Genomic DNA, 23,173 nt, shown 5'->3' on the forward strand with positions numbered 1-23,173 from the left:
TTATATTACAAATTCCTTGGCAACAATAAAAAACGAATGTACCTACCAGGTTTCGAACCTGGGACCTTCCGCGTGTTAGGCGGATGTGATAACCACTACACCATAGGTACGACACGCAGGAAACTCTTTATGTATTAAAATATTGAATTGCTGCAGTTCCACTCTAGAAAGAAAGGATGCTCGAAAAGGGAAGGGATTTCGCAGAGGTATATTAAATGGAAATTTATATTACAAATTCCTTGGCAACAATAAAAAACGAATGTACCTACCAGGTTTCGAACCTGGGACCTTCCGCGTGTTAGGCGGATGTGATAACCACTACACCATAGGTACGACACTCTGGAAACTCTTTATGTATTAAAATATTTAATTGCTGCAGTTCCACTTTAGAAAGAAAGGATGCTCGAAAAGGGAAGGGATTTCGCAGAGGTATATTAAATGGAAATTTATATTACAAATTCCTTGGCAACAATAAAAAACGAATGTACCTACCAGGTTTCGAACCTGGGACCTTCCGCGTGTTAGGCGGATGTGATAACCACTACACCATAGGTACGACACTCTGGAAACTCTTTATGTATTAAAATATTGAATTGCTGCAGTTCCACTCTAGAAAGAAAGGATGCTCGAAAAGGGAAGGGATTTCGCAGAGGTATATTAAATGGAAATTAATATTTCAAATTCCTCGGCAACAATAAAAAACGAATGTACATACCAGGTTTCGAACCTGGGACCTTCCGCGTGTTAGGCGGATGTGATAACCACTACACCATAGGTACGACACTCTGGAAACTCTTTATGTATTAAAATATTGAATTGCTGCAGTTCCACTCTAGAAAGAAAGGATGCTCGAAAAGGGAAGGGATTTCGCAGAGGTATATTAAATGGAAATTAATATTACAAATTCCTCTGCAACAATAAAAAACGAATGTACCTACCAGGTTTCGAACCTGGGACCTTCCGCGTGTTAGGCGGATGTGATAACCACTACACCATAGGTACGACACTCTGGAAACTCTTTATGTATTAAAATATTGAATTGCTGCAGTTCCACTCTAGAAAGAAAGGATGCTCGAAAAGGGAAGGGATTTCGCAGAGGTATATTAAATGGAAATTAATATTACAAATTCCTCTGCAACAATAAAAAACAAATGTACCTACCAGGTTTCGAACCTGGGGCCTTCCGCGTGTTAGGCGGATGTGATAACCACTACACCATAGGTACGACACTCTGGAAACTCTTTATGTATTAAAATATTGAATTGCTGCAGTTCCACTCTGGAAAAAAAGGATGCTCGAAAAGGGAAGGGATTTCGCAGAGGTATATTAAATGGAAATTAATATTACAAATTCCTCTGCAACAATAAAAAACGAATGTACCTACCAGGTTTCGAACCTGGGACCTTCCGCGTGTTAGGCGGATGTGATAACCACTACACCATAGGTACGACACGCAGGAAACTCTTTATGTATAAAAATATTGAATTGCTGCAGTTCCACTCTGGAAAAAAAAGATGCTCGAAAAGGGAAGGGATTTCGCAGAGGTATATTAAATGGAAATTAATATTTCAAATTCCTCGGCAACAATAAAAAACGAATGTACCTACCAGGTTTCGAACCTGGGACCTTCCGCGTGTTAGGCGGATTTGATAACCACTACACCATAGGTACGACACGCAGGAAACTCTTTATGTATAAAAATATTGAATTGCTGCAGTTCCACTCTGGAAAAAAAAGATGCTCGAAAAGGGAAGGGATTTCGCAGAGGTATATTAAATGGAAATTAATATTTCAAATTCCTCGGCAACAATAAAAAACGAATGTACCTACCAGGTTTCGAACCTGGGACCTTCCGCGTGTTAGGCGGATTTGATAACCACTACACCATAGGTACGACACTCTGGAAACTCTTTATGTATTAAAATATTGAATTGCTGCAGTTCCACTCTAGAAAGAAAGGATGCTCGAAAAGGGAAGGGATTTCGCAGAGGTATATTAAATGGAAATTAATATTACAAATTCCTCTGCAACTATAAAAAACGAATGTACCTACCAGGTTTCGAACCTGGGACCTTCCGCGTGTTAGGCGGATTTGATAACCACTACACCATAGGTACGACACTCTGGAAACTCTTTATGTATTAAAATATTGAATTGCTGCAGTTCCACTCTAGAAAGAAAGGATGCTCGAAAAGGGAAGGGATTTCGCAGAGGTATATTAAATGGAAATTAATATTTCAAATTCCTCGGCAACAATAAAAAACGAATGTACCTACCAGGTTTCGAACCTGGGACCTTCCGCGTGTTAGGCTGATTTGATAACCACTACACCATAGGTACGACACTCTGGAAACTCTTTATGTATTAAAATATTGAATTGCTGCAGTTCCACTCTAGAAAGAAAGGATGCTCGAAAAGGGAAGGGATTTCGCAGAGGTATATTAAATGGAAATTAATATTACAAATTCCTCTGCAACTATAAAAAACGAATGTACCTACCAGGTTTCGAACCTGGGACCTTCCGCGTGTTAGGCGGATGTGATAACCACTACACCATAGGTACGACACTCTGGAAACTCTTTATGTATTAAAATATTGAATTGCTGCAGTTCCACTCTAGAAAGAAAGGAAGCTCGAAAAGGGAAGGGATTTCGCAGAGGTATATTAAATGGAAATTAATATTACAAATTCCTTGGCAACAATAAAAAACGAATGTACCTACCAGGTTTCGAACCTGGGACCTTCCGCGTGTTAGGCGGATTTGATAACCACTACACCATAGGTACGACACTCTGGAAACTCTTTATGTATTAAAATATTGAATTGCTGCAGTTCCACTCTAGAAAGAAAGGATGCTCGAAAAGGGAAGGGATTTCGCAGAGGTATATTAAATGGAAATTAATATTACAAATTCCTTGGCAACTATAAAAAACGAATGTACCTACCAGGTTTCGAACCTGGGACCTTCCGCGTGTTAGGCGGATTTGATAACCACTACACCATAGGTACGACACTCTGGAAACTCTTTATGTATTAAAATATTGAATTGCTGCAGTTCCACTCTAGAAAGAAAGGATGCTCGAAAAGGGAAGGGATTTCGCAGAGGTATATTAAATGGAAATTAATATTACAAATTCCTCTGCAACAATAAAAAACGAATGTACCTACCAGGTTTCGAACCTGGGACCTTCCGCGTGTTAGGCGGATGTGATAACCACTACACCACAGGTACGACACTCTAGAAACTCTTTATGTATTAAAATATTGAATTGCTGCAGTTCCACTCTAGAAAGAAAGGATGCTCGAAAAGGGAAGGGATTTCGCAGAGGTATATTAAATGGAAATTAATATTACAAATTCCTCTGCAACAATAAAAAACGAATGTACCTACCAGGTTTCGTACCTGGGACCTTCCGCGTGTTAGGCGGATGTGATAACCACTACACCATAGGTACGACACTCTGGAAACTCTTTATGTATTAAAATATTGAATTGCTGCAGTTCCACTCTACAAAGAAAGGATGCTCGAAAAGGGAAGGGATTTCGCAGAGGTATATTAAATGGAAATTAATATTACAAATTCCTCTGCAACAATAAAAAACGAATGTACCTACCAGGTTTCGAACCTGGGACCTTCCGCGTGTTAGGCGAATGTGATAACCACTACACCATAGGTACGACACTCTGGAAACTCTTTATGTATTAAAATATTGAATTGCTGCAGTTCCACTCTACAAAGAAAGGATGCTCGAAAAGGGAAGGGATTTCGCAGAGGTATATTAAATGGAAATTAATATTACAAATTCCTCTGCAACAATAAAAAACAAACGTACCTACCAGGTTTCGAACCTGGGACCTTCCGCGTGTTAGGCCGATGTGATAACCACTACACCATAGGTACGACACTCTGGAAACTCTTTATGTATAAAAATATTGAATTGCTGCAGTTCCACTCTGGAAAAAAAAGATGCTCGAAAAGGGAAGGGATTTCGCAGAGGTATATTAAATGGAAATTAATATTTCAAATTCCTCGGCAACAATAAAAAACGAATGTACCTACCAGGTTTCGAACCTGGGACCTTCCGCGTGTTAGGCGAATGTGATAACCACTACACCATAGGTACGACACTCTGGAAACTCTTTATGTATTAAAATATTGAATTGCTGCAGTTCCACTCTACAAAGAAAGGATGCTCGAAAAGGGAAGGGATTTCGCAGAGGTATATTAAATGGAAATTAATATTACAAATTCCTCTGCAACAATAAAAAACAAACGTACCTACCAGGTTTCGAACCTGGGACCTTCCGCGTGTTAGGCGGATGTGATAACCACTACACCATAGGTACGACACTCCGGAAACTCTTTATGTATTAAAATATTGAATTGCTGCAGTTCCACTCTAGAAAGAAAGGATGCTCGAAAAGGGAAGGGATTTCGCAGAGGTATATTAAATGGAAATTAATATTACAAATTCCTCGGCAACAATAAAAAACGAATGTACCTACCAGGTTTCGAACCTGGGACCTTCCGCGTGTTAGGCGGATGTGATAACCACTACACCATAGGTACGACACTCTGGAAACTCTTTATGTATTAAAATATTGAATTGCTGCAGTTCCACTCTAGAAAGAAAGGATGCTCGAAAAGGGAAGGGATTTCGCAGAGGTATATTAAATGGAAATTAATATTACAAATTCCTTGGCAACAATAAAAAACGAATGTACCTACCAGGTTTCGAACCTGGGACCTTCCGCGTGTTAGGCGGATGTGATAACCACTACACCATAGGTACGACACTCTGGAAACTCTTTATGTATTAAAATATTGAATTGCTGCAGTTCCACTCTAGAAAGAAAGGATGCTCGAAAAGGGAAGGGATTTCGCAGAGGTATATTAAATGGAAATTAATATTACAAATTCCTTGGCAACAATAAAAAACGAATGTACCTACCAGGTTTCGAACCTGGGACCTTCCGCGTGTTAGGCGGATGTGATAACCACTACACCATAGGTACGACACTCTGGAAACTCTTTATGTATTAAAATATTGAATTGCTGCAGTTCCACTCTAGAAAGAAAGGATGCTCGAAAAGGGAAGGGATTTCGCAGAGGTATATTAAATGGAAATTAATATTACAAATTCCTTGGCAACAATAAAAAACGAATGTACCTACCAGGTTTCGAACCTGGGACCTTCCGCGTGTTAGGCCGATGTGATAACCACTACACCATAGGTACGACACTCTGGAAACTCTTTATGTATTAAAATATTGAATTGCTGCAGTTCCACTCTAGAAAGAAAGGATGCTCGAAAAGGGAAGGGATTTCGCAGAGGTATATTAAATGGAAATTAATATTACAAATTCCTTGGCAACAATAAAAAACGAATGTACCTACCAGGTTTCGAACCTGGAACCTTCCGCGTGTTAGGCCGATGTGATAACCACTACACCATAGGTACGACACTCTGGAAACTCTTTATGTATTAAAATATTGAATTGCTGCAGTTCCACTCTAGAAAGAAAGGATGCTCGAAAAGGGAAGGGATTTCGCAGAGGTATATTAAATGGAAATTAATATTACAAATTCCTTGGCAACAATAAAAAACGAATGTACCTACCAGGTTTCGAACCTGGAACCTTCCGCGTGTTAGGCCGATGTGATAACCACTACACCATAGGTACGACACTCTGGAAACTCCTTATGTATTAAAATATTGAATTGCTGCAGTTCCACTCTAGAAAGAAAGGATGCTCGAAAAGGGAAGGGATTTCGCAGAGGTATATTAAATGGAAATTAATATTACAAATTCCTTGGCAACAATAAAAAACGAATGTACCTACCAGGTTTCGAACCTGGGACCTTCCGCGTGTTAGGCGGATGTGATAACCACTACACCATAGGTACGACACTCTGGAAACTCTTTATGTATTAAAATATTGAATTGCTGCAGTTCCACTCTAGAAAGAAAGGATGCTCGAAAAGGGAAGGGATTTCGCAGAGGTATATTAAATGGAAATTAATATTACAAATTCCTCTGCAACAATAAAAAACGAATGTACCTACCAGGTTTCGAACCTGGAACCTTCCGCGTGTTAGGCCGATGTGATAACCACTACACCATAGGTACGACACTCTGGAAACTCTTTATGTATTAAAATATTGAATTGCTGCAGTTCCACTCTAGAAAGAAAGGATGCTCGAAAAGGGAAGGGATTTCGCAGAGGTATATTAAATGGAAATTAATATTACAAATTCCTTGGCAACAATAAAAAACGAATGTACCTACCAGGTTTCGAACCTGGAACCTTCCGCGTGTTAGGCCGATGTGATAACCACTACACCATAGGTACGACACTCTGGAAACTCTTTATGTATTAAAATATTGAATTGCTGCAGTTCCACTCTAGAAAGAAAGGATGCTCGAAAAGGGAAGGGATTTCGCAGAGGTATATTAAATGGAAATTAATATTACAAATTCCTTGGCAACAATAAAAAACGAATGTACCTACCAGGTTTCGAACCTGGGACCTTCCGCGTGTTAGGCGGATGTGATAACCACTACACCATAGGTACGACACTCTGGAAACTCTTTATGTAATAAAATATTGAATTGCTGCAGTTCCACTCTAGAAAGAAAGGATGCTCGAAAAGGGAAGGGATTTCGCAGAGGTATATTAAATGGAAATTAATATTACAAATTCCTTGGCAACAATAAAAAACGAATGTACCTACCAGGTTTCGAACCTGGAACCTTCCGCGTGTTAGGCCGATGTGATAACCACTACACCATAGGTACGACACTCTGGAAACTCTTTATGTATTAAAATATTGAATTGCTGCAGTTCCACTCTAGAAAGAAAGGATGCTCGAAAAGGGAAGGGATTTCGCAGAGGTATATTAAATGGAAATTTACATTACAAATTCCTTGGCAACAATAAAAAACGAATGTACCTACCAGGTTTCGAACCTGGGACCTTCCGCGTGTTAGGCGGATGTGATAACCACTACACCATAGGTACGACACGCAGGAAACTCTTTATGTATTAAAATATTGAATTGCTGCAGTTCCACTCTAGAAAGAAAGGATGCTCGAAAAGGGAAGGGATTTCGCAGAGGTATATTAAATGGAAATTTACATTACAAATTCCTTGGCAACAATAAAAAACGAATGTACCTACCAGGTTTCGAACCTGGGACCTTCCGCGTGTTAGGCGGATGTGATAACCACTACACCATAGGTACGACACGCAGGAAACTCTTTATGTATTAAAATATTGAATTGCTGCAGTTCCACTCTAGAAAGAAAGGATGCTCGAAAAGGGAAGGGATTTCGCAGAGGTATATTAAATAGAAATTAATATTACAAATTCCTTGGCAACAATAAAAAACGAATGTACCTACCAGGTTTCGAACCTGGGACCTTCCGCGTGTTAGGCGGATGTGATAACCACTACACCATAGGTACGACACTCTGGAAACTCTTTATGTATTAAAATATTGAATTGCTGCAGTTCCACTCTAGAAAGAAAGGATGCTCGAAAAGGGAAGGGATTTCGCAGAGGTATATTAAATGGAAATTAATATTACAAATTCCTCTGCAACAATAAAAAACGAATGTACCTACCAGGTTTCGAACCTGGGACCTTCCGCGTGTTAGGCGGATGTGATAACCACTACACCATAGGTACGACACGCAGGAAACTCTTTATGTATTAAAATATTGAATTGCTGCAGTTCCACTCTAGAAAGAAAGGATGCTCGAAAAGGGAAGGGATTTCGCAGAGGTATATTAAATGGAAATTAATATTACAAATTCCTCTGCAACTATAAAAAACGAATGTACCTACCAGGTTTCGAACCTGGGACCTTCCGCGTGTTAGGCGGATGTGATAACCACTACACCATAGGTACGACACTCTGGAAACTCTTTATGTATTAAAATATTGAATTGCTGCAGTTCCACTCTAGAAAGAAAGGATGCTCGAAAAGGGAAGGGATTTCGCAGAGGTATATTAAATAGAAATTAATATTACAAATTCCTTGGCAACAATAAAAAACGAATGTACCTACCAGGTTTCGAACCTGGGACCTTCCGCGTGTTAGGCGGATGTGATAACCACTACACCATAGGTACGACACTCTGGAAACTCTTTATGTATTAAAATATTGAATTGCTGCAGTTCCACTCTAGAAAGAAAGGATGCTCGAAAAGGGAAGGGATTTCGCAGAGGTATATTAAATGGAAATTAATATTACAAATTCCTCTGCAACAATAAAAAACGAATGTACCTACCAGGTTTCGAACCTGGGACCTTCCGCGTGTTAGGCGGATGTGATAACCACTACACCATAGGTACGACACTCTGGAAACTCTTTATGTATTAAAATATTGAATTGCTGCAGTTCCACTCTGGAAAAAAAGGATGCTCGAAAAGGGAAGGGATTTCGCAGAGGTATATTAAATGGAAATTGATATTTCAAATTCCTCGGCAACAATAAAAAACGAATGTACCTACCAGGTTTCGAACCTGGGACCTTCCGCGTGTTAGGGGGATGTGATAACCACTACACCATAGGTACGACACTCTGGAAACTCTTTATGTATTAAAATATTGAATTGCTGCAGTTCCACTCTAGAAAGAAAGGATGCTCGAAAAGGGAAGGGATTTCGCAGAGGTATATTAAATGGAAATTAATATTACAAATTCCTCTGCAACAATAAAAAACGAATGTACCTACCAGGTTTCGAACCTGGGACCTTCCGCGTGTTAGGCGGATGTGATAACCACTACACCATAGGTACGACACTCTGGAAACTCTTTATGTATTAAAATATTGAATTGCTGCAGTTCCACTCTAGAAAGAAAGGATGCTCGAAAAGGGAAGGGATTTCGCAGAGGTATATTAAATGGAAATTAATATTACAAATTCCTCTGCAACAATAAAAAACAAATGTACCTACCAGGTTTCGAACCTGGGACCTTCCGCGTGTTAGGCGGATGTGATAACCACTACACCATAGGTACGACACGCAGGAAACTCTTTATGTATTAAAATATTGAATTGCTGCAGTTCCACTCTAGAAAGAAAGGATGCTCGAAAAGGGAAGGGATTTCGCAGAGGTATATTAAATGGAAATTAATATTACAAATTCCTCTGCAACAATAAAAAACAAATGTACCTACCAGGTTTCGAACCTGGGACCTTCCGCGTGTTAGGCGGATGTGATAACCACTACACCATAGGTACGACACGCAGGAAACTCTTTATGTATTAAAATATTGAATTGCTGCAGTTCCACTCTAGAAAGAAAGGATGCTCGAAAAGGGAAGGGATTTCGCAGAGGTATATTAAATGGAAATTAATATTACAAATTCCTCTGCAACAATAAAAAACAAATGTACCTACCAGGTTTCGAACCTGGGACCTTCCGCGTGTTAGGCGGATGTGATAACCACTACACCATAGGTACGACACTCTGGAAACTCTTTATGTATTAAAATATTGAATTGCTGCAGTTCCACTCTAGAAAGAAAGGATGCTCGAAAAGGGAAGGGATTTCGCAGAGGTATATTAAATGGAAATTAATATTACAAATTCCTCTGCAACAATAAAAAACAAATGTACCTACCAGGTTTCGAACTTGGGACCTTCCGCGTGTTAGGCGGATGTGATAACCACTACACCATAGGTACGACACTCTGGAAACTCTTTATGTATTAAAATATTGAATTGCTGCAGTTCCACTCTAGAAAGAAAGGATGCTTGAAAAGGGAAGGGATTTCGCAGAGGTATATTAAATGGAAATTAATATTACAAATTCCTCTGCAACAATAAAAAACAAATGTACCTACCAGGTTTCGAACCTGGGACCTTCCGCGTGTTAGGCGGATGTGATAACCACTACACCATAGGTACGACACGCAGGAAACTCTTTATGTATTAAAATATTGAATTGCTGCAGTTCCACTCTAGAAAGAAAGGATGCTCGAAAAGGGAAGGGATTTCGCAGAGGTATATTAAATGGAAATTAATATTACAAATTCCTCTGCAACAATAAAAAACAAATGTACCTACCAGGTTTCGAACCTGGGACCTTCCGCGTGTTAGGCGGATGTGATAACCACTACACCATAGGTACGACACGCAGGAAACTCTTTATGTATTAAAATATTGAATTGCTGCAGTTCCACTCTAGAAAGAAAGGATGCTCGAAAAGGGAAGGGATTTCGCAGAGGTATATTAAATGGAAATTAATATTACAAATTCCTTGGCAACAATAAAAAACGAATGTACCTACCAGGTTTCGAACCTGGGACCTTCCGCGTGTTAGGCGGATGTGATAACCACTACACCATAGGTACGACACGCAGGAAACTCTTTATGTATTAAAATATTGAATTGCTGCAGTTCCACTCTAGAAAGAAAGGATGCTCGAAAAGGGAAGGGATTTCGCAGAGGTATATTAAATGGAAATTAATATTACAAATTCCTTGGCAACAATAAAAAACGAAAGTACCTACCAGGTATCGAACCTGGGACCTTCCGCGTGTTAGGCGGATGTGATAACCACTACACCATAGGTACGACACTCTGGAAACTCTTTATGTATTAAAATATTGAATTGCTGCAGTTCCACTCTAGAAAGAAAGGATGCTCGAAAAGGGAAGGGATTTCGCAGAGGTATATTAAATGGAAATTAATATTACAAATTCCTTGGCAACAATAAAAAACGAATGTACCTACCAGGTATCGAACCTGGGACCTTCCGCGTGTTAGCCGGATGTGATAACCACTACACCATAGGTACGACACTCTGGAAACTCTTTATGTATTAAAATATTGAATTGCTGCAGTTCCACTCTAGAAAGAAAGGATGCTCGAAAAGGGAAGGGATTTCGCAGAGGTATATTAAATGGAAATTAATATTACAAATTCCTCTGCAACAATAAAAAACGAATGTACCTACCAGGTTTCGAACCTGGGACCTTCCGCGTGTTAGGCGGATGTGATAACCACTACACCATAGGTACGACACTCTGGAAACTCTTTATGTATTAAAATATTGAATTGCTGCAGTTCCACTCTGGAAAAAAAGGATGCTCGAAAAGGGAAGGGATTTCGCAGAGGTATATTAAATGGAAATTAATATTACAAATTCCTCTGCAACAATAAAAAACGAATGTACCTACCAGGTTTCGAACCTGGGACCTTCCGCGTGTTAGGCGGATGTGATAACCACTACACCATAGGTACGACACTCTGGAAACTCTTTATGTATTAAAATATGGAATTGCTGCAGTTCCACTCTAGAAAGAAAGGATGCTCGAAAAGGGAAGGGATTTCGCAGAGGTATATTAAATGGAAATTAATATTACAAATTCCTCTGCAACAATAAAAAACGAATGTACCTACCAGGTTTCGAACCTGGGACCTTCCGCGTGTTAGGCGGATGTGATAACCACTACACCATAGGTACGACACTCTGGAAACTCTTTATGTATTAAAATATGGAATTGCTGCAGTTCCACTCTAGAAAGAAAGGATGCTCGAAAAGGGAAGGGATTTCGCAGAGGTATATTAAATGGAAATTAATATTACAAATTCCTTGGCAACAATAAAAAACGAATGTACCTACCAGGTTTCGAACCTGGGACCTTCCGCGTGTTAGGCGGATGTGATAACCACTACACCATAGGTACGACACTCTGGAAACTCTTTATGTATTAAAATATTGAATTGCTGCAGTTCCACTCTAGAAAGAAAGGATGCTCGAAAAGGGAAGGGATTTCGCAGAGGTATATTAAATGGAAATTAATATTACAAATTCCTCTGCAAAAATAAAAAACGAATGTACCTACCAGGTTTCGAACCTGGGACCTTCCGCGTGTTAGGCGGATGTGATAACCACTACACCATAGGTACGACACTCTGGAAACTCTTTATGTATTAAAATATTGAATTGCTGCAGTTCCACTCTGGAAAAAAAGGATGCTCGAAAAGGGAAGGGATTTCGCAGAGGTATATTAAATGGAAATTAATATTACAAATTCCTCTGCAACAATAAAAAACGAATGTACCTACCAGGTTTCGAACCTGGGACCTTCCGCGTGTTAGGCGGATGTGATAACCACTACACCATAGGTACGACACTCTGGAAACTCTTTATGTATTAAAATATTGAATTGCTGCAGTTCCACTCTAGAAAGAAAGGATGCTCGAAAAGGGAAGGGATTTCGCAGAGGTATATTAAATGGAAATTTATATTACAAATTCCTCTGCAACAATAAAAAACGAATGTACCTACCAGGTTTCGAACCTGGGACCTTCCGCGAGTTAGGCGGATGTGATAACCACTACACCATAGTTACGACACTCTGGAAACTCTTTATGTATTAAAATATTGAATTGCTGCAGTTCCACTCTGGAAAAAAAGGATGCTCGAAAAGGGAAGGGATTTCGCAGAGGTATATTAAATGGAAATTAATATTACAAATTCCTCTGCAACAATAAAAAACGAATGTACCTACCAGGTTTCGAACCTGGGACCTTCCGCGTGTTAGGCGGATGTGATAACCACTACACCATAGCTACGACACTCTGGAAACTCTTTATGTATTAAAATATTGAATTGCTGCAGTTCCACTCTGGAAAAAAAGGATGCTCGAAAAGGGAAGGGATTTCGCAGAGGTATATTAAATGGAAATTAATATTTCAAATTCCTCGGCAACAATAAAAAACGAATGTACCTACCACGTTTCGAACCTGGGACCTTCCGCGTGTTAGGCGGATGTGATAACCACTACACCATAGGTACGACACTCTGGAAACTCTTTATGTATTAAAATATTGAATTGCTGCAGTTCCACTCTAGAAAGAAAGGATGCTCGAAAAGGGAAGGGATTTCGCAGAGGTATATTAAATGGAAATTAATATTACAAATTCCTCTGCAACAATAAAAAACAAATGTACCTACCAGGTTTCGAACCTGGGACCTTCCGCGTGTTAGGCGGATGTGATAACCACTACACCATAGGTACGACACGCAGGAAACTCTTTATGTATTAAAATATTGAATTGCTGCAGTTCCACTCTAGAAAGAAAGGATGCTCGAAAAGGGGTGGGATTTCGCAGAGGTATATTAAATGGAAATTAATATTACAAATTCCTTGGCAACAATAAAAAACGTATGTACCTACCAGGTTTCGAACCTGGGACCTTCCGCGTGTTAGGCGGATGTGATAACCACTACACCATAGGTACGACACTCTGGAAACTCTTTATGTATTAAAATATTGAATTGCTGCAGTTCCACTCTAGAAAGAAAGGATGCTCGAAAAGGGAAGGGATTTCGCAGAGGTATATTAAATGGAAATTAATATTACAAATTCCTTGGCAACAATAAAAAACGTATGTACCTACCAGGTTTCGAACCTGGGACCTTCCGCGTGTTAGGCGGATGTGATAACCACTACACCATAGGTACGACAATCTGGAAACTCTTTATGTATTAAAATATTGAATTGCTGCAGTTCCACTCTAGAAAGAAAGGATGCTCGAAAAGGGGTGGGATTTCGCAGAGGTATATTAAATGGAAATTAATATTACAAATTCCTTGGCAACAATAAAAAACGTATGTACCTACCAGGTTTCGAACCTGGGTCCTTCCGCGTGTTAGGCGGATGTGATAACCACTACACCATAGGTACGACACGCAGGAAACTCTTTATGTATTAAAATATTGAATTGCTGCAGTTCCACTCTAGAAAGAAAGGATGCTCGAAAAGGGAAGGGATTTCGCAGAGGTATATTAAATGGAAATTAATATTACAAATTCCTTGGCAACAATAAAAAACGTATGTACCTACCAGGTTTCGAACCTGGGACCTTCCGCGTGTTAGGCGGATGTGATAACCACTACACCATAGGTACGACACGCAGGAAACTCTTTATGTATTAAAATATTGAATTGCTGCATTTCCACTCTAGAAAGAAAGGATGCTCGAAAAGGGAAGGGATTTCGCAGAGGTATATTAAATGGAAATTAATATTACAAATTCCTTGGCAACAATAAAAAACGTATGTACCTACCAGGTTTCGAACCTGGGACCTTCCGCGTGTTAGGCGGATGTGATAACCACTACACCATAGGTACGACACGCAGGAAACTCTTTATGTATTAAAATATTGAATTGCTGCAGTTCCACTCTAGAAAGAAAGGATGCTCGAAAAGGGAAGGGATTTCGCAGAGGTATATTAAATGGAAATTAATATTACAAATTCCTTGGCAACAATAAAAAACGTATGTACCTACCAGGTTTCGAACCTGGGACCTTCCGCGTGTTAGGCGGATGTGATAACCACTACACCATAGGTACGACACGCAGGAAACTCTTTATGTATTAAAATATTGAATTGCTGCAGTTCCACTCTAGAAAGAAAGGATGCTCGAAAAGGGAAGGGATTTCGCAGAGGTATATTAAATGGAAATTAATATTACAAATTCCTTGGCAACAATAAAAAACGTATGTACCTACCAGGTTTCGAACCTGGGACCTTCCGCGTGTTAGGCGGATGTGATAACCACTACACCATAGGTACGACACTCTGGAAACTCTTTATGTATTAAAATATTGAATTGCTGCAGTTCCACTCTAGAAAGAAAGGATGCTCGAAAAGGGAAGGGATTTCGCAGAGGTATATTAAATGGAAATTAATATTACAAATTCCTTGGCAACAATAAAAAACGTATGTACCTACCAGGTTTCGAACCTGGGACCTTCCGCGTGTTAGGCGGATGTGATAACCACTACACCATAGGTACGACACGCAGGAAACTCTTTATGTATTAAAATATTGAATTGCTGCAGTTCCACTCTAGAAAGAAAGGATGCTCGAAAAGGGAAGGGATTTCGCAGAGGTATATTAAATGGAAATTAATATTACAAATTCCTTGGCAACAATAAAAAACGTATGTACCTACCAGGTTTCGAACCTGGGACCTTCCGCGTGTTAGGCGGATGTGATAACCACTACACCATAGGTACGACACGCAGGAAACTCTTTATGTATTAAAATATTGAATTGCTGCAGTTCCACTCTAGAAAGAAAGGATGCTCGAAAAGGGAAGGGATTTCGCAGAGGTATATTAAATGGAAATTAATATTACAAATTCCTTGGCAACAATAAAAAACGTATGTACCTACCAGGTTTCGAACCTGGGACCTTCCGCGTGTTAGGCGGATGTGATAACCACTACACCATAGGTACGACACTCTGGAAACTCTTTATGTATTAAAATATTGAATTGCTGCAGTTCCACTCTAGAAAGAAAGGATGCTCGAAAAGGGAAGGGATTTCGCAGAGGTATATTAAATGGAAATTAATATTACAAATTCCTTGGCAACAATAAAAAACGTATGTACCTACCAGGTTTCGAACCTGGGACCTTCCGCGTGTTAGGCGGATGTGATAACCACTACACCATAGGTACGACACTCTGGAAACTCTTTATGTATTAAAATATTGAATTGCTGCAGTTCCACTCTAGAAAGAAAGGATGCTCGAAAAGGGAAGGGATTTCGCAGAGGTATATTAAATGGAAATTAATATTACAAATTCCTTGGCAACAATAAAAAACGTATGTACCTACCAGGTTTCGAACCTGGGACCTTCCGCGTGTTAGGCGGATGTGATAACCACTACACCATAGGTACGACACTCTGGAAACTCTTTATGTATTAAAATATTGAATTGCTGCAGTTCCACTCTAGAAAGAAAGGATGCTCGAAAAGGGAAGGGATTTCGCAGAGGTATATTAAATGGAAATTAATATTACAAATTCCTTGGCAACAATAAAAAACGTATGTACCTACCAGGTTTCGAACCTGGGACCTTCCGCGTGTTAGGCGGATGTGATAACCACTACACCATAGGTACGACACGCAGGAAACTCTTTATGTATTAAAATATTGAATTGCTGCAGTTCCACTCTAGAAAGAAAGGATGCTCGAAAAGGGAAGGGATTTCGCAGAGGTATATTAAATGGAAATTAATATTACAAATTCCTTGGCAACAATAAAAAACGTATGTACCTACCAGGTTTCGAACCTGGGACCTTCCGCGTGTTAGGCGGATGTGATAACCACTACACCATAGGTACGACACTCTGGAAACTCTTTATGTATTAAAATATTGAATTGCTGCAGTTCCACTCTAGAAAGAAAGGATGCTCGAAAAGGGAAGGGATTTCGCAGAGGTATATTAAATGGAAATTAATATTACAAATTCCTTGGCAACAATAAAAAACGTATGTACCTACCAGGTTTCGAACCTGGGACCTTCCGCGTGTTAGGCGGATGTGATAACCACTACACCATAGGTACGACACGCAGGAAACTCTTTATGTATTAAAATATTGAATTGCTGCAGTTCCACTCTAGAAAGAAAGGATGCTCGAAAAGGGAAGGGATTTCGCAGAGGTATATTAAATGGAAATTAATATTACAAATTCCTTGGCAACAATAAAAAACGTATGTACCTACCAGGTTTCGAACCTGGGACCTTCCGCGTGTTAGGCGGATGTGATAACCACTACACCATAGGTACGACACGCAGGAAACTCTTTATGTATTAAAATATTGAATTGCTGCAGTTCCACTCTAGAAAGAAAGGATGCTCGAAAAGGGAAGGGATTTCGCAGAGGTATATTAAATGGAAATTAATATTACAAATTCCTTGGCAACAATAAAAAACGTATGTACCTACCAGGTTTCGAACCTGGGACCTTCCGCGTGTTAGGCGGATGTGATAACCACTACTTTTTTTTCCATAGGTACGACACTCTGGAAACTCTTTATGTATTAAAATATTGAATTGCTGCAGTTCCACTCTAGAAAGAAAGGATGCTCGAAAAGGGAAGGGATTTCGCAGAGGTATATTAAATGGAAATTAATATTACAAATTCCTCTGCAACAATAAAAAACGAATGTACCTACCAGGTTTCGATCCTGGGACCTTCCGCGTGTTAGGCGGATGTGATAACCACTACACCACAGGTACGACACTCTAGAAACTCTTTATGTATTAAAATATTGAATTGCTGCAGTTCCACTCTGGAAAAAAAGGATGCTCGAAAAGGGAAGGGATTTCGCAGAGGTATATTAAATGGAAATTAATATTACAAATTCCTCTGCAACAATAAAAAACGAATGTACCTACCAGGTTTCGAACCTGGGACCTTCCGCGTGTTTGGCGGATGTGATAACCACTACACCATAGGTACGACACTCTGGAAACTCTTTATGTATTAAAATATTGAATTGCTGCAGTTCCACTCTAGAAAGAAAGGGTGCTCGAAAAGGGAAGGGATTTCGCAGAGGTATATTAAATGGAAATTAATATTTCAAATTCCTCGGCAACAATAAAAAACGAATGTACCTACCAGGTTTCGAACCTGGGACCTTCCGCGTGTTAGGCGGATGTGATAACCACTACACCATAGGTACGACACTCTGGAAACTCTTTATGTATTAAAATATTGAATTGCTGCAGTTCCACTCTAGAAAGAAAGGATGCTCGAAAAGGGAAGGGATTTCGCAGAGGTATATTAAATGGAAATTAATATTTCAAATTCCTCGGCAACAATAAAAAACGAATGTACCTACCAGGTTTCGAACCTGGGACCTTCCGCGTGTTTGGCGGATGTGATAACCACTACACCATAGGTACGACACTCTGGAAACTCTTTATGTATTAAAATATTGAATTGCTGCAGTTCCACTCTAGAAAGAAAGGATGCTCGAAAAGGGAAGGGATTTCGCAGAGGTATATTAAATGGAAATTAATATTTCAAATTCCTCGGCAACAATAAAAAACGAATGTACCTACCAGGTTTCGAACCTGGGACCTTCCGCGTGTTAGGCGGATGTGATAACCACTACACCATAGGTACGACACTCTGGAAACTCTTTATGTATTAAAATATTGAATTGCTGCAGTTCCACTCTAGAAAGAAAGGATGCTCGAAAAGGGAAGGGATTTCGCAGAGGTATATTAAATGGAAATTAATATTTCAAATTCCTCGGCAACAATAAAAAACGAATGTACCTACCAGGTTTCGAACCTGGGACCTTCCGCGTGTTAGGCGGTTGTGATAACCACTACACCATAGGTACGACACTCTGGAAACTCTTTATGTATTAAAATATTGAATTGCTGCAGTTCCACTCTAGAAAGAAAGGATGCTCGAAAAGGGAAGGGATTTCGCAGAGGTATATTAAATGGAAATTAATATTACAAATTCCTCTGCAACAATAAAAAACGAATGTACCTACCAGGTTTCGAACCTGGGACCTTCCGCGTGTTAGGCGGATGTGATAACCACTACACCATAGGTACGACACTCTGGAAACTCTTTATTTATTAAAATATTGAATTGCTGCAGTTCCACTCTGGAAAGAAAGGATGCTCGAAAAGGGAAGGGATTTCGCAGAGGTATATTAAATGGAAATTAATATTACAAATTCCTTGGCAACAATAAAAAACGAATGTACCTACCAGGTTTCGAACCTGGGACCTTCCGCGTGTTAGGCGGATGTGATGACCACTACACCATAGGTACGACACTCTGGAAACTCTTTATTTATTAAAATATTGAATTGCTGCAGTTCCACTCTGGAAAGAAAGGATGCTCGAAAAGGGAAGGGATTTCGCAGAGGTATATTAAATGGAAATTAATATTACAAATTCCTTGGCAACAATAAAAAACGAATGTACCTACCAGGTTTCGAACCTGGGACCTTCCGCGTGTTAGGCGGATGTGATAACCACTACACCATAGGTACGACACTCTGGAAACTCTTTATTTATTAAAATATTGAATTGCTGCAGTTCCACTCTGGAAAGAAAGGATGCTCGAAAAGGGAAGGGATTTCGCAGAGGTATATTAAATGGAAATTAATATTACAAATTCCTTGGCAACAATAAAAAACGAATGTACCTACCAGGTTTCGAACCTGGGACCTTCCGCGTGTTAGGCGGATGTGATAACCACTACACCATAGGTACGACACTCTGGAAACTCTTTATTTATTAAAATATTGAATTGCTGCAGTTCCACTCTGGAAAGAAAGGATGCTCGAAAAGGGAAGGGATTTCGCAGAGGTATATTAAATGGATATTAATATTACAAATTCCTTGGCAATCATAAAAAACGAATGTACCTACCAGGTTTCGAACCTGGGACCTTCCGCGTGTTAGGCGGATGTGATAACCACTACACCATAGGTACGACACTCTGAAAACTCTTTATTTATTAAAATATTGAATTGCTGCAGTTCCACTCTGGAAAGAAAGGATGCTCGAAAAGGGAAGGGATTTCGCAGAGGTATATTAAATGGAAATTAATATTACAAATTCCTTGGCAACAATAAAAAACGAATGTACCTACCAGGTTTCGAACCTGGGACCTTCCGCGTGTTAGGCGGATGTGATAACCACTACACCATATGTACGACACTCTGGAAACTCTTTATTTATTAAAATATTGAATTGCTGCAGTTCCACTCTGGAAAGAAAGGATGCTCGAAAAGGGAAGGGATTTCGCAGAGGTATATTAAATGGAAATTAATATTACAAATTCCTTGGCAACAATAAAAAACGAATGTACCTACCAGGTTTCGAACCTGGGACCTTCCGCGTGTTAGGCGGATGTGATAACCACTACACCATAGGTACGACACTTTGGAAACTCTTTATTAATTAAAATATTGAATTGCTGCAGTTCCACTCTGGAAAGAAAGGATGCTCGAAAAGGGAAGGGATTTCGCAGAGGTATATTAAATGGAAATTAATATTACAAATTCCTTGGCAACAATAAAAAACTAATATACCTATACCACGTTTCGAACCCGGGACCTTCCGCGTGTTAGGCGGACGTGATAACCACTACACCATAGGTACGACACTCTGGAAACTCTTTATTTATTAAAATATTGAATTGCTGCAGTTCCACTCCAGAAAGAAAGGATGCTCGAAAAGGGAAGGGATTTCGCAGAGGTATATTAAATTGAAATTAATATTGCAAATTCCTTGGCAACAATAAAAAACGAATGTACCTACCAGGTTTCGAACCTGGAACCTTCCGCGTGTTCGGCGGATGTGATAACCACTACACCATAGGTACGACACTCTGGAAACTCTTTATTTATTGAAATACTGAATTGCTGCAGTTCCACTCTGGAAAGAAAGAATGCTCGAAAAGGGAAGGCTTTTCGCAGAGGTATATTAAATGGAAATTAATATTACAAATTCCTTGGCAACAATAAAAAACGAATGTACCTACCAGGTTTCGAATCTGGGACCTTCCGCGTGTTAGGCGGATGTGATAACCACTACACCATAGGTACGACACTCTGGAAACTCTTTATTTATTAAAATATTGAATTGCTGCAGTTCCACTCTGGAAAGAAAGGATGCTAGAAAAGGGAAGGGATTTCGCAGAGGTATATTAAATGGAAATTAATATTACAAATTCCTTGGCAACAATAAAAAACGAATGTACCTACCAGGTTTCGAACCTGGGACCTTCCGCGTGTTAGGCGGATGTGATAACCACTACACCATAGGTACGACAATCTGGAAACTCTTTATTTATTAAAATATTGAATTGCTGCAGTTCCACTCTGGAAAGAAAGGATGCTCGAAAAGGGAAGGGATTTCGCAGAGGTATATTAAATGGAAATTAATATTACAAATTCCTTGGCAACAATAAAAAACGAATGTGCCTACCAGGTTTCGAGTCTGGGACCTTCCGCGTGTTAGGCGGATGTGATAACCACTACACCATAGGTACGACACTCTGGAAACTCTTTATTTATTGAAATACTGAATTGCTGCAGTTCCACTCTGGAAAGAAAGGATGCTCGAAAAGGGAAGGGATTTCGCAGAGGTATATTAAATGGAAATTAATATTACAAATTCCTTGGCAACAATAAAAAACGAATGTACCTACCAAGTTTCGAACCTGGGACCTTCCGCGTGTTAGGCGGATGTGATAACCACTACACCATAGGTACGACACTCTGGAAACTCTTTATTTATTGAAATACTGAATTGCTGCAGTTCCACTCTGGAAAGAAAGGATGCTCGAAAAGGGAAGGGATTTCGCAGAGGTATATTAAATGGAAATTAATATTACAAATTCCTTGGCAACAATAAAAAACGAATGTACCTACCAGGTTTCGAATCTGGGACCTTCCGCGTGTTAGGCGGATGTGATAACCACTACACCATAGGTACGACACTCTGGAAACTCTTTATTTATTAAAATATTGAATTGCTGCAGTTCCACTCTGGAAAGAAAGGATGCTAGAAAAGGGAAGGGATTTCGCAGAGGTATATTAAATGGAAATTAATATTACAAATTCCTTGGCAACAATAAAAAACGAATGTACCTACCAGGTTTCGAACCTGGGACCTTCCGCGTGTTAGGCGGATGTGATAACCACTACACCATAGGTACGACACTCTGCAAACTCTTTATTTATTGAAATACTGAATTGCTGCAGTTCCACTCTGGAAAGAAAGGATGCTCGAAAAGGGAAGGGATTTCGCAGAGGTATATTAAATGGAAATTAATATTACAAATTCCTTGGTAACAATAAAAAACGAGTGTACCTACCAGGTTTCGAACCTGGGACCTTCCGCGTGTTCGGCGGATGTGATAACCACTACACCATAGGTACGACACTCTGCAAACTCTTTATTTATTGAAATACTGAATTGCTGCAGTTCCACTCTGGAAAGAAAGGATGCTCGAAAAGGGAAGGGATTTCGCAGAGGTATATTAAATGGAAATTAATATTACAAATTCCTTGGTAACAATAAAAAACGAACGTACCTACCAGGTTTCGAACCTGGGACCTTCCGCGTGTTAGGCGGATGTGATAACCACTACACCATAGGTACGACACTCTGCAAACTCTTTATTTATTGAAATACTGAATTGCTGCAGTTCCACTCTGGAAAGAAAGGATGCTCGAAAAGGGAAGGGATTTCGCAGAGGTATATTAAATGGAAATTAATATTACAAATTCCTTGGTAACAATAAAAAACGAACGTACCTACCAGGTTTCGAACCTGGGACCTTCCGCGTGTTAGGCGGATGTGATAACCACTACACCATAGGTACGACACTCTGCAAACTCTTTATTTATTGAAATACTGAATTGCTGCAGTTCCACTCTGGAAAGAAAGGATGCTCGAAAAGGGAAGGGATTTCGCAGAGGTATATTAAATGGAAATTAATATTACAAATTCCTTGGTAACAATAAAAAACGAATGTACCTACCAGGTTTCGAACCTGGGACCTTCCGCGTGTTAGGCGGATGTGATAACCACTACACCATAGGTACGACACTCTGCAAACTCTTTATTTATTGAAATACTGAATTGCTGCAGTTCCACTCTGGAAAGAAAGGATGCTCGAAAAGGGAAGGGATTTCGCAGAGGTATATTAAATGGAAATTAATATTACAAATTCCTTGGTAACAATAAAAAACGAACGTACCTACCAGGTTTCGAACCTGGGACCTTCCGCGTGTTAGGCGGATGTGATAACCACTACACCATAGGTACGACACTCTGCAAACTCTTTATTTATTGAAATACTGAATTGCTGCAGTTCCACTCTGGAAAGAAAGGATGCTCGAAAAGGGAAGGGATTTCGCAGAGGTATATTAAATGGAAATTAATATTACAAATTCCTTGGTAACAATAAAAAACGAACGTACCTACCAGGTTTCGAACCTGGGACCTTCCGCGTGTAAGGCGGATGTGATAACCACTACACCATAGGTACGACACTCTGCAAACTCTTTATTTATTGAAATACTGAATTGCTGCAGTTCCACTCTGGAAAGAAAGGATGCTCGAAAAGGGAAGGGATTTCGCAGAGGTATATTAAATGGAAATTAATATTACAAATTCCTTGGTAACAATAAAAAACGAATGTACCTACCAGGTTTCGAACCTGGGACCTTCCGCGTGTTAGGCGGATGTGATAACCACTACACCATAGGTACGACACTCTGCAAACTCTTTATTTATTGAAATACTGAATTGCTGCAGTTCCACTCTGGAAAGAAAGGATGCTCGAAAAGGGAAGGG

General features: G+C 39.6%; 78 non-coding genes across 78 annotated transcripts; all 78 read right to left on the reverse strand.

Annotated features, from left to right (window-relative positions):
- Nucleotides 1-37: 37 nt before the first annotated feature.
- Nucleotides 38-110, reverse strand: TRNAV-AAC (transfer RNA valine (anticodon AAC)). Its single transcript has one exon. It is a non-coding gene; the product is annotated as a tRNA-Val (tRNA).
- A 150-nt stretch (nucleotides 111-260) lies between these two features.
- Nucleotides 261-333, reverse strand: TRNAV-AAC (transfer RNA valine (anticodon AAC)). The gene has a single exon. It is a non-coding gene; the product is annotated as a tRNA-Val (tRNA).
- Nucleotides 334-483: 150 nt separating this feature from the next.
- TRNAV-AAC (transfer RNA valine (anticodon AAC)) lies at nucleotides 484-556 on the reverse strand. Its single transcript has one exon. It is a non-coding gene; the product is annotated as a tRNA-Val (tRNA).
- A 373-nt stretch (nucleotides 557-929) lies between these two features.
- TRNAV-AAC (transfer RNA valine (anticodon AAC)) lies at nucleotides 930-1,002 on the reverse strand. The gene has a single exon. It is a non-coding gene; the product is annotated as a tRNA-Val (tRNA).
- A 150-nt stretch (nucleotides 1,003-1,152) lies between these two features.
- On the reverse strand, nucleotides 1,153-1,225 carry TRNAV-AAC (transfer RNA valine (anticodon AAC)). Its single transcript has one exon. It is a non-coding gene; the product is annotated as a tRNA-Val (tRNA).
- A 150-nt stretch (nucleotides 1,226-1,375) lies between these two features.
- TRNAV-AAC (transfer RNA valine (anticodon AAC)) lies at nucleotides 1,376-1,448 on the reverse strand. Its single transcript has one exon. It is a non-coding gene; the product is annotated as a tRNA-Val (tRNA).
- A 1,042-nt stretch (nucleotides 1,449-2,490) lies between these two features.
- TRNAV-AAC (transfer RNA valine (anticodon AAC)) lies at nucleotides 2,491-2,563 on the reverse strand. The gene has a single exon. It is a non-coding gene; the product is annotated as a tRNA-Val (tRNA).
- A 596-nt stretch (nucleotides 2,564-3,159) lies between these two features.
- On the reverse strand, nucleotides 3,160-3,232 carry TRNAV-AAC (transfer RNA valine (anticodon AAC)). Its single transcript has one exon. It is a non-coding gene; the product is annotated as a tRNA-Val (tRNA).
- A 373-nt stretch (nucleotides 3,233-3,605) lies between these two features.
- On the reverse strand, nucleotides 3,606-3,678 carry TRNAV-AAC (transfer RNA valine (anticodon AAC)). The gene has a single exon. It is a non-coding gene; the product is annotated as a tRNA-Val (tRNA).
- A 150-nt stretch (nucleotides 3,679-3,828) lies between these two features.
- TRNAV-AAC (transfer RNA valine (anticodon AAC)) lies at nucleotides 3,829-3,901 on the reverse strand. The gene has a single exon. It is a non-coding gene; the product is annotated as a tRNA-Val (tRNA).
- Nucleotides 3,902-4,051: 150 nt separating this feature from the next.
- Nucleotides 4,052-4,124, reverse strand: TRNAV-AAC (transfer RNA valine (anticodon AAC)). The gene has a single exon. It is a non-coding gene; the product is annotated as a tRNA-Val (tRNA).
- A 150-nt stretch (nucleotides 4,125-4,274) lies between these two features.
- Nucleotides 4,275-4,347, reverse strand: TRNAV-AAC (transfer RNA valine (anticodon AAC)). The gene has a single exon. It is a non-coding gene; the product is annotated as a tRNA-Val (tRNA).
- A 150-nt stretch (nucleotides 4,348-4,497) lies between these two features.
- TRNAV-AAC (transfer RNA valine (anticodon AAC)) lies at nucleotides 4,498-4,570 on the reverse strand. Its single transcript has one exon. It is a non-coding gene; the product is annotated as a tRNA-Val (tRNA).
- A 150-nt stretch (nucleotides 4,571-4,720) lies between these two features.
- On the reverse strand, nucleotides 4,721-4,793 carry TRNAV-AAC (transfer RNA valine (anticodon AAC)). The gene has a single exon. It is a non-coding gene; the product is annotated as a tRNA-Val (tRNA).
- A 150-nt stretch (nucleotides 4,794-4,943) lies between these two features.
- TRNAV-AAC (transfer RNA valine (anticodon AAC)) lies at nucleotides 4,944-5,016 on the reverse strand. Its single transcript has one exon. It is a non-coding gene; the product is annotated as a tRNA-Val (tRNA).
- A 150-nt stretch (nucleotides 5,017-5,166) lies between these two features.
- TRNAV-AAC (transfer RNA valine (anticodon AAC)) lies at nucleotides 5,167-5,239 on the reverse strand. Its single transcript has one exon. It is a non-coding gene; the product is annotated as a tRNA-Val (tRNA).
- Nucleotides 5,240-5,389: 150 nt separating this feature from the next.
- Nucleotides 5,390-5,462, reverse strand: TRNAV-AAC (transfer RNA valine (anticodon AAC)). Its single transcript has one exon. It is a non-coding gene; the product is annotated as a tRNA-Val (tRNA).
- A 150-nt stretch (nucleotides 5,463-5,612) lies between these two features.
- On the reverse strand, nucleotides 5,613-5,685 carry TRNAV-AAC (transfer RNA valine (anticodon AAC)). Its single transcript has one exon. It is a non-coding gene; the product is annotated as a tRNA-Val (tRNA).
- Nucleotides 5,686-5,835: 150 nt separating this feature from the next.
- Nucleotides 5,836-5,908, reverse strand: TRNAV-AAC (transfer RNA valine (anticodon AAC)). The gene has a single exon. It is a non-coding gene; the product is annotated as a tRNA-Val (tRNA).
- Nucleotides 5,909-6,058: 150 nt separating this feature from the next.
- On the reverse strand, nucleotides 6,059-6,131 carry TRNAV-AAC (transfer RNA valine (anticodon AAC)). Its single transcript has one exon. It is a non-coding gene; the product is annotated as a tRNA-Val (tRNA).
- Nucleotides 6,132-6,281: 150 nt separating this feature from the next.
- On the reverse strand, nucleotides 6,282-6,354 carry TRNAV-AAC (transfer RNA valine (anticodon AAC)). Its single transcript has one exon. It is a non-coding gene; the product is annotated as a tRNA-Val (tRNA).
- A 150-nt stretch (nucleotides 6,355-6,504) lies between these two features.
- On the reverse strand, nucleotides 6,505-6,577 carry TRNAV-AAC (transfer RNA valine (anticodon AAC)). The gene has a single exon. It is a non-coding gene; the product is annotated as a tRNA-Val (tRNA).
- Nucleotides 6,578-6,727: 150 nt separating this feature from the next.
- On the reverse strand, nucleotides 6,728-6,800 carry TRNAV-AAC (transfer RNA valine (anticodon AAC)). The gene has a single exon. It is a non-coding gene; the product is annotated as a tRNA-Val (tRNA).
- Nucleotides 6,801-6,950: 150 nt separating this feature from the next.
- Nucleotides 6,951-7,023, reverse strand: TRNAV-AAC (transfer RNA valine (anticodon AAC)). Its single transcript has one exon. It is a non-coding gene; the product is annotated as a tRNA-Val (tRNA).
- Nucleotides 7,024-7,173: 150 nt separating this feature from the next.
- Nucleotides 7,174-7,246, reverse strand: TRNAV-AAC (transfer RNA valine (anticodon AAC)). The gene has a single exon. It is a non-coding gene; the product is annotated as a tRNA-Val (tRNA).
- A 150-nt stretch (nucleotides 7,247-7,396) lies between these two features.
- Nucleotides 7,397-7,469, reverse strand: TRNAV-AAC (transfer RNA valine (anticodon AAC)). The gene has a single exon. It is a non-coding gene; the product is annotated as a tRNA-Val (tRNA).
- Nucleotides 7,470-7,619: 150 nt separating this feature from the next.
- TRNAV-AAC (transfer RNA valine (anticodon AAC)) lies at nucleotides 7,620-7,692 on the reverse strand. The gene has a single exon. It is a non-coding gene; the product is annotated as a tRNA-Val (tRNA).
- Nucleotides 7,693-7,842: 150 nt separating this feature from the next.
- On the reverse strand, nucleotides 7,843-7,915 carry TRNAV-AAC (transfer RNA valine (anticodon AAC)). Its single transcript has one exon. It is a non-coding gene; the product is annotated as a tRNA-Val (tRNA).
- Nucleotides 7,916-8,065: 150 nt separating this feature from the next.
- Nucleotides 8,066-8,138, reverse strand: TRNAV-AAC (transfer RNA valine (anticodon AAC)). The gene has a single exon. It is a non-coding gene; the product is annotated as a tRNA-Val (tRNA).
- Nucleotides 8,139-8,288: 150 nt separating this feature from the next.
- TRNAV-AAC (transfer RNA valine (anticodon AAC)) lies at nucleotides 8,289-8,361 on the reverse strand. The gene has a single exon. It is a non-coding gene; the product is annotated as a tRNA-Val (tRNA).
- A 373-nt stretch (nucleotides 8,362-8,734) lies between these two features.
- On the reverse strand, nucleotides 8,735-8,807 carry TRNAV-AAC (transfer RNA valine (anticodon AAC)). The gene has a single exon. It is a non-coding gene; the product is annotated as a tRNA-Val (tRNA).
- A 150-nt stretch (nucleotides 8,808-8,957) lies between these two features.
- TRNAV-AAC (transfer RNA valine (anticodon AAC)) lies at nucleotides 8,958-9,030 on the reverse strand. The gene has a single exon. It is a non-coding gene; the product is annotated as a tRNA-Val (tRNA).
- A 150-nt stretch (nucleotides 9,031-9,180) lies between these two features.
- Nucleotides 9,181-9,253, reverse strand: TRNAV-AAC (transfer RNA valine (anticodon AAC)). Its single transcript has one exon. It is a non-coding gene; the product is annotated as a tRNA-Val (tRNA).
- A 150-nt stretch (nucleotides 9,254-9,403) lies between these two features.
- TRNAV-AAC (transfer RNA valine (anticodon AAC)) lies at nucleotides 9,404-9,476 on the reverse strand. Its single transcript has one exon. It is a non-coding gene; the product is annotated as a tRNA-Val (tRNA).
- A 373-nt stretch (nucleotides 9,477-9,849) lies between these two features.
- On the reverse strand, nucleotides 9,850-9,922 carry TRNAV-AAC (transfer RNA valine (anticodon AAC)). Its single transcript has one exon. It is a non-coding gene; the product is annotated as a tRNA-Val (tRNA).
- Nucleotides 9,923-10,072: 150 nt separating this feature from the next.
- On the reverse strand, nucleotides 10,073-10,145 carry TRNAV-AAC (transfer RNA valine (anticodon AAC)). The gene has a single exon. It is a non-coding gene; the product is annotated as a tRNA-Val (tRNA).
- Nucleotides 10,146-10,295: 150 nt separating this feature from the next.
- On the reverse strand, nucleotides 10,296-10,368 carry TRNAV-AAC (transfer RNA valine (anticodon AAC)). The gene has a single exon. It is a non-coding gene; the product is annotated as a tRNA-Val (tRNA).
- A 150-nt stretch (nucleotides 10,369-10,518) lies between these two features.
- TRNAV-AAC (transfer RNA valine (anticodon AAC)) lies at nucleotides 10,519-10,591 on the reverse strand. The gene has a single exon. It is a non-coding gene; the product is annotated as a tRNA-Val (tRNA).
- Nucleotides 10,592-10,964: 373 nt separating this feature from the next.
- TRNAV-AAC (transfer RNA valine (anticodon AAC)) lies at nucleotides 10,965-11,037 on the reverse strand. The gene has a single exon. It is a non-coding gene; the product is annotated as a tRNA-Val (tRNA).
- A 150-nt stretch (nucleotides 11,038-11,187) lies between these two features.
- TRNAV-AAC (transfer RNA valine (anticodon AAC)) lies at nucleotides 11,188-11,260 on the reverse strand. The gene has a single exon. It is a non-coding gene; the product is annotated as a tRNA-Val (tRNA).
- A 150-nt stretch (nucleotides 11,261-11,410) lies between these two features.
- Nucleotides 11,411-11,483, reverse strand: TRNAV-AAC (transfer RNA valine (anticodon AAC)). The gene has a single exon. It is a non-coding gene; the product is annotated as a tRNA-Val (tRNA).
- A 150-nt stretch (nucleotides 11,484-11,633) lies between these two features.
- On the reverse strand, nucleotides 11,634-11,706 carry TRNAV-AAC (transfer RNA valine (anticodon AAC)). The gene has a single exon. It is a non-coding gene; the product is annotated as a tRNA-Val (tRNA).
- A 150-nt stretch (nucleotides 11,707-11,856) lies between these two features.
- Nucleotides 11,857-11,929, reverse strand: TRNAV-AAC (transfer RNA valine (anticodon AAC)). The gene has a single exon. It is a non-coding gene; the product is annotated as a tRNA-Val (tRNA).
- Nucleotides 11,930-12,079: 150 nt separating this feature from the next.
- On the reverse strand, nucleotides 12,080-12,152 carry TRNAV-AAC (transfer RNA valine (anticodon AAC)). Its single transcript has one exon. It is a non-coding gene; the product is annotated as a tRNA-Val (tRNA).
- Nucleotides 12,153-12,971: 819 nt separating this feature from the next.
- TRNAV-AAC (transfer RNA valine (anticodon AAC)) lies at nucleotides 12,972-13,044 on the reverse strand. The gene has a single exon. It is a non-coding gene; the product is annotated as a tRNA-Val (tRNA).
- A 150-nt stretch (nucleotides 13,045-13,194) lies between these two features.
- On the reverse strand, nucleotides 13,195-13,267 carry TRNAV-AAC (transfer RNA valine (anticodon AAC)). Its single transcript has one exon. It is a non-coding gene; the product is annotated as a tRNA-Val (tRNA).
- Nucleotides 13,268-13,417: 150 nt separating this feature from the next.
- Nucleotides 13,418-13,490, reverse strand: TRNAV-AAC (transfer RNA valine (anticodon AAC)). The gene has a single exon. It is a non-coding gene; the product is annotated as a tRNA-Val (tRNA).
- A 150-nt stretch (nucleotides 13,491-13,640) lies between these two features.
- On the reverse strand, nucleotides 13,641-13,713 carry TRNAV-AAC (transfer RNA valine (anticodon AAC)). The gene has a single exon. It is a non-coding gene; the product is annotated as a tRNA-Val (tRNA).
- A 150-nt stretch (nucleotides 13,714-13,863) lies between these two features.
- TRNAV-AAC (transfer RNA valine (anticodon AAC)) lies at nucleotides 13,864-13,936 on the reverse strand. The gene has a single exon. It is a non-coding gene; the product is annotated as a tRNA-Val (tRNA).
- Nucleotides 13,937-14,086: 150 nt separating this feature from the next.
- TRNAV-AAC (transfer RNA valine (anticodon AAC)) lies at nucleotides 14,087-14,159 on the reverse strand. The gene has a single exon. It is a non-coding gene; the product is annotated as a tRNA-Val (tRNA).
- A 150-nt stretch (nucleotides 14,160-14,309) lies between these two features.
- TRNAV-AAC (transfer RNA valine (anticodon AAC)) lies at nucleotides 14,310-14,382 on the reverse strand. Its single transcript has one exon. It is a non-coding gene; the product is annotated as a tRNA-Val (tRNA).
- Nucleotides 14,383-14,532: 150 nt separating this feature from the next.
- On the reverse strand, nucleotides 14,533-14,605 carry TRNAV-AAC (transfer RNA valine (anticodon AAC)). Its single transcript has one exon. It is a non-coding gene; the product is annotated as a tRNA-Val (tRNA).
- Nucleotides 14,606-14,755: 150 nt separating this feature from the next.
- On the reverse strand, nucleotides 14,756-14,828 carry TRNAV-AAC (transfer RNA valine (anticodon AAC)). The gene has a single exon. It is a non-coding gene; the product is annotated as a tRNA-Val (tRNA).
- A 150-nt stretch (nucleotides 14,829-14,978) lies between these two features.
- On the reverse strand, nucleotides 14,979-15,051 carry TRNAV-AAC (transfer RNA valine (anticodon AAC)). Its single transcript has one exon. It is a non-coding gene; the product is annotated as a tRNA-Val (tRNA).
- Nucleotides 15,052-15,201: 150 nt separating this feature from the next.
- Nucleotides 15,202-15,274, reverse strand: TRNAV-AAC (transfer RNA valine (anticodon AAC)). Its single transcript has one exon. It is a non-coding gene; the product is annotated as a tRNA-Val (tRNA).
- A 150-nt stretch (nucleotides 15,275-15,424) lies between these two features.
- TRNAV-AAC (transfer RNA valine (anticodon AAC)) lies at nucleotides 15,425-15,497 on the reverse strand. The gene has a single exon. It is a non-coding gene; the product is annotated as a tRNA-Val (tRNA).
- Nucleotides 15,498-15,647: 150 nt separating this feature from the next.
- Nucleotides 15,648-15,720, reverse strand: TRNAV-AAC (transfer RNA valine (anticodon AAC)). The gene has a single exon. It is a non-coding gene; the product is annotated as a tRNA-Val (tRNA).
- Nucleotides 15,721-15,870: 150 nt separating this feature from the next.
- Nucleotides 15,871-15,943, reverse strand: TRNAV-AAC (transfer RNA valine (anticodon AAC)). Its single transcript has one exon. It is a non-coding gene; the product is annotated as a tRNA-Val (tRNA).
- A 150-nt stretch (nucleotides 15,944-16,093) lies between these two features.
- Nucleotides 16,094-16,166, reverse strand: TRNAV-AAC (transfer RNA valine (anticodon AAC)). The gene has a single exon. It is a non-coding gene; the product is annotated as a tRNA-Val (tRNA).
- A 150-nt stretch (nucleotides 16,167-16,316) lies between these two features.
- On the reverse strand, nucleotides 16,317-16,389 carry TRNAV-AAC (transfer RNA valine (anticodon AAC)). The gene has a single exon. It is a non-coding gene; the product is annotated as a tRNA-Val (tRNA).
- A 150-nt stretch (nucleotides 16,390-16,539) lies between these two features.
- On the reverse strand, nucleotides 16,540-16,612 carry TRNAV-AAC (transfer RNA valine (anticodon AAC)). The gene has a single exon. It is a non-coding gene; the product is annotated as a tRNA-Val (tRNA).
- An 826-nt stretch (nucleotides 16,613-17,438) lies between these two features.
- On the reverse strand, nucleotides 17,439-17,511 carry TRNAV-AAC (transfer RNA valine (anticodon AAC)). Its single transcript has one exon. It is a non-coding gene; the product is annotated as a tRNA-Val (tRNA).
- Nucleotides 17,512-17,884: 373 nt separating this feature from the next.
- TRNAV-AAC (transfer RNA valine (anticodon AAC)) lies at nucleotides 17,885-17,957 on the reverse strand. The gene has a single exon. It is a non-coding gene; the product is annotated as a tRNA-Val (tRNA).
- A 373-nt stretch (nucleotides 17,958-18,330) lies between these two features.
- Nucleotides 18,331-18,403, reverse strand: TRNAV-AAC (transfer RNA valine (anticodon AAC)). Its single transcript has one exon. It is a non-coding gene; the product is annotated as a tRNA-Val (tRNA).
- A 150-nt stretch (nucleotides 18,404-18,553) lies between these two features.
- TRNAV-AAC (transfer RNA valine (anticodon AAC)) lies at nucleotides 18,554-18,626 on the reverse strand. The gene has a single exon. It is a non-coding gene; the product is annotated as a tRNA-Val (tRNA).
- A 150-nt stretch (nucleotides 18,627-18,776) lies between these two features.
- TRNAV-AAC (transfer RNA valine (anticodon AAC)) lies at nucleotides 18,777-18,849 on the reverse strand. Its single transcript has one exon. It is a non-coding gene; the product is annotated as a tRNA-Val (tRNA).
- A 150-nt stretch (nucleotides 18,850-18,999) lies between these two features.
- On the reverse strand, nucleotides 19,000-19,072 carry TRNAV-AAC (transfer RNA valine (anticodon AAC)). The gene has a single exon. It is a non-coding gene; the product is annotated as a tRNA-Val (tRNA).
- Nucleotides 19,073-19,222: 150 nt separating this feature from the next.
- On the reverse strand, nucleotides 19,223-19,295 carry TRNAV-AAC (transfer RNA valine (anticodon AAC)). The gene has a single exon. It is a non-coding gene; the product is annotated as a tRNA-Val (tRNA).
- Nucleotides 19,296-19,668: 373 nt separating this feature from the next.
- Nucleotides 19,669-19,741, reverse strand: TRNAV-AAC (transfer RNA valine (anticodon AAC)). Its single transcript has one exon. It is a non-coding gene; the product is annotated as a tRNA-Val (tRNA).
- An 821-nt stretch (nucleotides 19,742-20,562) lies between these two features.
- On the reverse strand, nucleotides 20,563-20,635 carry TRNAV-AAC (transfer RNA valine (anticodon AAC)). Its single transcript has one exon. It is a non-coding gene; the product is annotated as a tRNA-Val (tRNA).
- Nucleotides 20,636-21,008: 373 nt separating this feature from the next.
- Nucleotides 21,009-21,081, reverse strand: TRNAV-AAC (transfer RNA valine (anticodon AAC)). Its single transcript has one exon. It is a non-coding gene; the product is annotated as a tRNA-Val (tRNA).
- Nucleotides 21,082-21,454: 373 nt separating this feature from the next.
- Nucleotides 21,455-21,527, reverse strand: TRNAV-AAC (transfer RNA valine (anticodon AAC)). Its single transcript has one exon. It is a non-coding gene; the product is annotated as a tRNA-Val (tRNA).
- Nucleotides 21,528-21,900: 373 nt separating this feature from the next.
- TRNAV-AAC (transfer RNA valine (anticodon AAC)) lies at nucleotides 21,901-21,973 on the reverse strand. Its single transcript has one exon. It is a non-coding gene; the product is annotated as a tRNA-Val (tRNA).
- Nucleotides 21,974-22,123: 150 nt separating this feature from the next.
- Nucleotides 22,124-22,196, reverse strand: TRNAV-AAC (transfer RNA valine (anticodon AAC)). Its single transcript has one exon. It is a non-coding gene; the product is annotated as a tRNA-Val (tRNA).
- Nucleotides 22,197-22,346: 150 nt separating this feature from the next.
- TRNAV-AAC (transfer RNA valine (anticodon AAC)) lies at nucleotides 22,347-22,419 on the reverse strand. The gene has a single exon. It is a non-coding gene; the product is annotated as a tRNA-Val (tRNA).
- A 150-nt stretch (nucleotides 22,420-22,569) lies between these two features.
- Nucleotides 22,570-22,642, reverse strand: TRNAV-AAC (transfer RNA valine (anticodon AAC)). Its single transcript has one exon. It is a non-coding gene; the product is annotated as a tRNA-Val (tRNA).
- A 150-nt stretch (nucleotides 22,643-22,792) lies between these two features.
- TRNAV-UAC (transfer RNA valine (anticodon UAC)) lies at nucleotides 22,793-22,865 on the reverse strand. The gene has a single exon. It is a non-coding gene; the product is annotated as a tRNA-Val (tRNA).
- A 150-nt stretch (nucleotides 22,866-23,015) lies between these two features.
- On the reverse strand, nucleotides 23,016-23,088 carry TRNAV-AAC (transfer RNA valine (anticodon AAC)). The gene has a single exon. It is a non-coding gene; the product is annotated as a tRNA-Val (tRNA).
- Nucleotides 23,089-23,173: the final 85 nt, after the last annotated feature.

The sequence above is a fragment of the Parasteatoda tepidariorum genome, chromosome 8, assembly GCF_982258835.1.
Source record: "Parasteatoda tepidariorum strain Cologne lab strain chromosome 8, Ptep-v5.0, whole genome shotgun sequence".
NCBI lineage: Eukaryota > Metazoa > Arthropoda > Arachnida > Araneae > Theridiidae > Parasteatoda > Parasteatoda tepidariorum.